The sequence below is a fragment of the Vicugna pacos genome, unplaced genomic scaffold (assembly GCF_048564905.1).
Source record: "Vicugna pacos unplaced genomic scaffold, VicPac4 scaffold_20, whole genome shotgun sequence".
Taxonomy (NCBI): Eukaryota; Metazoa; Chordata; class Mammalia; order Artiodactyla; family Camelidae; genus Vicugna; species Vicugna pacos.
The window spans coordinates 75,283,573-75,289,572 of record NW_027328741.1 but is presented as its reverse complement, the minus strand read 5'-3'; positions in this window follow the sequence as shown (position 1 = coordinate 75,289,572).

Here is a 6,000-nt window from a genome sequence, read left to right as displayed (position 1 = left end):
TATTCTAAATTATATATTCAGTATTCTGTATTCTATATTCTAAATTCTGTGTTCTGCATTGCATGTTCTATATTCTATATTTAGTATCCTGTATTCTATATTCTATATTCTGTGTTCTGCATTCTATATTCTAAATTCTATATTCAGAATTCTGTATTCTATTTTCTATATTCTGTGTTCAGCGTTCCATGTTCTAAATTCTGTGTTCTATATCCTCTATTCTATATTCGAAATTGTGTGTTCTTCATTCTATACTCTACATACAATATTTTGCATTCCGTATTCTATATTCTAAATTCTGAGTTCTAAGTTCTAAATTCTAAAGTCTATATTCAGTATTCTATAGTCTATATAATAAATTCTGTGTTCTGCATTCTATATTCTAAATTCTATATTCAGTATTCTGCATTCTACTTTCCAGATTAAGTGTTCTGAATTTCATTTTCTAAATTCTGGATTCTATATTTTATATTCTGTGTTCTATATTCTATATTCTAAATTCTATATTCAGTATTATGTATTCTATTGTCTAAATTCTGTTTTCTGCATTCAATATTCTAAATTCTATATTCATTATTACCTATTCTATATTCTAAATTCTGTGTTCTGCATTCCATATTCTAAATTCTGAATTCTATATTCTCTATTCTATATTCAATATTCTGTGTTCTACATTCGAAATTCTAAATTCTATATTCAGTATTCTGTATTCTATATTCTAAATTCTCTGTTCTGCTTTCCATTTCTAAATTCTGGGTTTTATATTCTCTTTTATATATTCTATATTTTGTGATCTTCATTCTATATTCCACATTCTATATTCTGCATTCCGTATTCTATATTCTATATTCTGTGTTTTACATTCTATATTCTAAATTCTATATTAAGAATTGTGTATTCTATAATCTAAATTCTGTGTTCTGCATTCCATGTTCTAAATTCTGAGTTCTATATTCTCTACTCTATTCTATATTTTGTGTTTTTCATTCTATATTCTACATAGTATATTCTGCATTCCGTATTCTATATTCCATACTATGTGCTCTACATTCTGTATTCTAATTCTATATTCAGTATTCAGTATTCTATATTCTAAATTCTGTGTTCTGCATTATATGTTCTAAATTCAATATTCAGGATTCTGTATTCTATATTCTTAATTCTGTGTTATGCATTCCATGTTCTAAATTCTGAATTCTATTTCCTCTATGCTATATTCTATATTCTGTGTTCTACATTCTATATTCTAAATTCTGTATTCTGCATTCTATGTTCTAAATTCTATATTCATTTTTCTGTGTTCTATATTCTCAGTTCTGTGTTCTGCATTCCATATTCTAAATTCTGGGTTCTGTATTCTGTTTTCCATAGTCTATATTCTGTGTTCTACATTCTATATTCTGTATTCTATATTCTGCATTCCGAATTCTACATTGTATATTCTGTGTTCTACATTCTATATGCTAAATTCTATATTCAGTATTCATATACTATTTTCTAAATTCTGTGTTCTGCATTCCATGTGCTTAATTCTGTATTCTATAATCTGTATTCTATGTTCTGTGTTCTACATTCTATATTCTAAATTCTATATTCAGTATTCTGTATTGTAAGTTCTAAATTCTGTGTTCTGCATTACATGTTCTACATTCTGGGTTGTACATTGTCTATTGTATATTCTATATAATGTGTTCTTCATTCTATACTCTACATAATATATTTTGCATTCCGTAGTCTATATTATATATTCTTTGTTCTAAATTTTTAATTCTAAATTCTATATTCAGTATTCTATATTCTATATACTAAATTTGGTGTTCTGCATTCCATGTTCTATATTCTATATTCAGTATTCTGTATTCTATATTCTAAATTCTGTGTTCTGCATTATATGTTCTAAATTCTATATTCAGTATTCTGTATTCTATAGTCTAAATTCTGTGTTCTGCATTACAAGTTCTAAATTCGGGGTTTTGTATTCTGTTTTCCATATTCTATATTCTGTGTTCTACATTCTATATACTGTATTCTGTATTCTGCATTCCGTATTCTATATTGTATATTCTGTGTTCTTCATTATATATTCTAAATTCTATATACACTATTCCGTATTCTATATTCTAAATTCTGTGTTCGGCATTCCATTACTAATTTCTAAGTTCTATATTCTCTATTTTATATTCTTTATATTGTGTTCTGCATTCTATATTCTGCATTCATTTTCTATGTTCTATGTCCTGTGTTCTATATTCTGTATTCTAAATTCTATATTCAGTATTCTGTATTCTATAGTCTGAATTCTCTGTTCTACGTTCTATATACAACATTCTAAATTCAGTATTCTGTATTCTATATGCTAAATTCTGTGTCCTGCATTCCAAATTCTAAATTCTGGCTTCTATATTTTCTATTATATATTCTATATTTTGGGTTCTTCATTCTATATACCACATTCTATATTCTGAATTCCGTATACTATATTCTATGTTCTGTGTTTTACATTCTATATTCTAAATTCTATATTCAGTATTCTGTATTCTATAATCTAAACTTTGTGTTCTGCATTCCATGTTCTAAATTCTGGGTTCTATATTCTCTATTCTATATTCTATATTTTGTGTTCTACATTCTATATTCTAAATTCTATATTTAGTATTCTGTATTCTATATTCTAAATTCTATTTTCTGCATTCCATGCTCTTAATTCTGGGTTCTATATTCTCTATTCTATATTCTATATTCTGTGTTACAGATTCTATATTCTAAATTCTATATTCAGTATTCTGTTTTCTATATTATAAATTCTGTGTTCTGCATTGCATGTTCTATATACTATATTTAGTATCCTGTATTCTATATTCTATATTCTGTGTTCTACATTCTATATTCTAAATTCTATATTCAGAATTCTGTATTCTATTTTCTATATTCTGTGTTCAGCGTTCCATGTTCTAAATTCTGTGTTCTATATCCTCTATTGTATATTCGATATTGTGTGTTCTTCATTCAATACTCTACATACAATATTTTGCATTCCGTATTCTATATTCTAAATTCTGATTTCTAAGTTCTAAATTCTAAAGTCTATATTCAGTATTCTACAGTCTATATAATAAATTCTGTGTTCTGCATTCCATGTGCTAAATTCTGTATTCTATAATCTGTATTCTATGTTCTGTGTTCTACATTCTATATTCTAAATTCTATAGTCAGTATTCTGTATTGTAAGTTCTAAATTCTGTGTTCTGCATTTCATGTTCTACATTCTGGGTTCTACATTGTCTATTGTATATTCTATATAATGTGTTCTTCATTCTATACTCTACATACTATATTTTGCATTCCGTAGTCTATATTATATATTCTTTGTTCTAAATTTTTAATTCTAAATTCTATATTCAGTATTCTATATTCTATATACTAAATTCGGTGTTCTGCATTCCATGTTCTATATTCTATATTCAGTATTCTGTATTCTATATTCTAAATTCTGTGGTCTGCATTATATGTTCTAAATTCTATATTCAGTATTCTGTATTCTATAGTCTATATTTTGTGTACTGCATTCCATGTTATAAATTCTGGGTTCTGTATTCTGTCTTCCATATTCTATACTCTGTGTTCTACATTCTATATTCTGCATTCCGAATTCTATATTATATATTCTGTGTTTTACATTCTATATTCGAGATTCTATATTCAGTATTCTGTATTATGTGGTCTAAATTCTGTGTTCTGCTTTCTATGTTCTAAATTCTATATTCATTTTTCTGTGTTCTATATTCAAAAATCTGTGTTCTGAATTCCATGTTCAAAATTCTGGGTTCTGTATTCTGTTTTCCATATTGTATACTCTGTGTTCTACATTCTATATTCTGTATTCTATATTCTGCTTCCCGTATGCTATATTCTATATGCTGTGTCCTATATTCTATATTGTAAATTCTATTTTCAGTATTCTGTATTCTATTTTCTAAATTCTGTGTTCTACATTCCATGTTCTAAATTATGGATTCTATATTCTCTATTATATATTCTGTGTTCTACATTCTATATTCTAAATTCTATATTCAGTATATTTTTTTCTCTATTCTAAATTCTATGTTCTGAATTCCATGATCTAAATTCTATATTCAGTATTCTGTTTTCTGTATTCTACATTCTGTGTTCTGCATTCTATGTTCTAAATTGTATATTCTGTATTCTGTATTGTAAATTCAAAATTCTGTGTTCTGCAATCCAAGTTCTAATTTCTGTGTTCTGCATTCCATGTTCGAAATTCTGGGTTCTGTATTCTCTATTGTATATTCTATATTCTGTGTTCTACATTCTATATTCTAAATTCTATATTCAGTATTCTGTATTCTATATTCTAAATTCTATTTTCTGCATTCCATGCTCTTAATTCTGGGTTCTATATTCTCTATTCTATATTCTATATTCTGTGTTACAGATTCTATATTCTAAATTCTGTATTCAGTATTCTGTATTCTATATTCTAAATTCTGTGTTCTGCATTGCATGTTCTATATTCTATATTTAGTATCCTGTATTCTATATTCTATATTCTGTGTTCTACATTCTATATTCTAAATGCTATATTCAAAATTCTGTATTCTATTTTCTATATTCTGTGTTCAGCGTTCCATGTTCTAAATTCTGTGTTCTATATCCTCTATTCTATATTCGATATTGTGTGTTCTTCATTCTATACTCTACATAAAATATTTTGCATTCCGTATTCTATATTCTAAATTCTGAGTTCTAAGTTCTAAATTCTAAATTCTATATTCAGTATTCCATATTCTATATACTAAATTCTGTGTTCTGCTTTCTATGTTCTAAATTCTATATTCAGTATAATGTATTCTACTTTCTAAATTCAGTGTTCTGCATATCATGTTCTAAATTCTGGATTCTATATTCTCTATTCTGTGTTCTACATTCTATGTTCTAAATGGTATATCCAGTATTCTGTATTCTATATTCTAAATACTGTGTTCAGCATTCCATGTTCTATATTCTATTTTCAGTGTTTTATATTCTATATTCTAAATTATGTGTTCTGCATTCTATGTTCTAAATTCTATATTCACTATTCTGTATTATATATTCTAAATTCTGTGTTTGCATTCAATGTTCTAAATTCTGGATTCTACAATTTGTATTCTATATTCTATAATCTGTGTTCTTCATTCAATATTCTAAATTCTGTATTCATTATTCTGTATTCTATTGTCAAAATTCTGAGTTCTGCATTCTATGTTCTAAATTCTATATTCATTATTCTGTGTTCTATATTCTAAATTCTGTGTTCTGAATTCCATGTTCAAAATTCTGGGTTCTGTATTCTGTTTTCCATATTCTATATTCTGTGTTCTACATTCTATATTCTGTAATCTATATTCTGCTTTCCTTATTCTATATTCTATATTCTGTGTCCTACATTCTATATTCTAAATTCTATTTTTATTATTCTCTATTCTATTTTCTAAATTCTGTGTTCTACATTCCATGTTCTAAATTCTGGGTTCTATATTCTCTATTCTATATTCTGTGTTCTACATTCTATTTTCTAAATTCTATATTCAGTATTTTTTATTCTATATTCTAAGTTCTATGTTCTGCATTTCATGTTCTAATTTCTGTATTCAGTATTCTGCTTTCTGTATTCTGAATTCTGTGTTCTGCATCATATGTTCTAAATTCTGTATTCAGTATTATATATTATATATTCTAAATTCTGTGTTCTGCATTCCATTTCTAATTTCTGGGTTTTATATTGTCTTTTATATATTCTATATTTTGTGTTCTTCATTCTATATTCCACATTCTATATTCTGCATTCCGTATTCCATATTCTATATTCTGTGTTTTACATTCTATATTCTAAATTCTATATTAAGAATTGTGTATTCTAGAATCTAAAGTCTGTGTTCTGCATTCCATGTTCTAAATTCTGAGTTCTATATTCTCTACTCTATTCTATATTTTGTGTTT